Raw genomic sequence first — 780 nt, forward strand, 5'->3', positions numbered from 1 at the left:
TCCTTGCGGAAGGCGAGAGGGTAGACCCAGGTAAAACGGGAGTAGTCGTCGATAAACACGACGAAGTAGAAGCTGCCACCAATCGATGGCACTGGGCACGGGCCCCAAATGTCGGTGTGGACGAGAAGGAGGAAGGAGGAGGCGCGGAAGACGGCTGCGGGGGAAAATTGGCGAATTCACAAGTATCGCAGGTGAAGGATTTAAAAAGGCGTGGGCGATCGGTAGAGAAGTCGGGGTGGGTCTTGACGAGGTTTTGGAGAACTGTGGAGCTTGGATGTCCGAGGCGGTTGTGCCAAAGACGGAAGAGAGCTTCGTTTGATAGGCGGTTGTTTGAGGTGGTTGCAGTAGCCAGTGCAAGAGAAGGCGTCGTAGGTGTTGAAGTTGTAGGGGGAGGCGGAGATAGAAGAGGTTTGTTGGTAGGTGGAGAGATGGTAGTGGACTGGGTCGGAGTGGTAACGTTGGAAGTGGGGGAAAAGGCGTGTACGGAAGGAAATTTCGAAGTGCCAGATAAACAGGAAATAAGGGACAAGGCGTTGGGACGAGGCGTTGGGGTTGGGGGAGAGAGTGCGGTGGTAGGCGGTAATGACAAATGTACAACCTTGCTTGATGGAGACTTGAAAATGGTGTGTTTAGGCGAACGTCCAAAGTAAATAATATAGATGTGCAATTGATCGATTACTTCGGAGCGCGCCGCGGCTTGTACGGTAGACTCAAACGTAGAAATGGAGGACGGAGTAGGCGTGGCGAAGTTGATATGGTATGGATCTGCATCACTAAGGG

Source organism: Aphanomyces astaci (genome assembly GCF_000520075.1).
Source record: "Aphanomyces astaci strain APO3 unplaced genomic scaffold supercont1.180, whole genome shotgun sequence".
NCBI lineage: Eukaryota > Oomycota > Saprolegniomycetes > Saprolegniales > Verrucalvaceae > Aphanomyces > Aphanomyces astaci.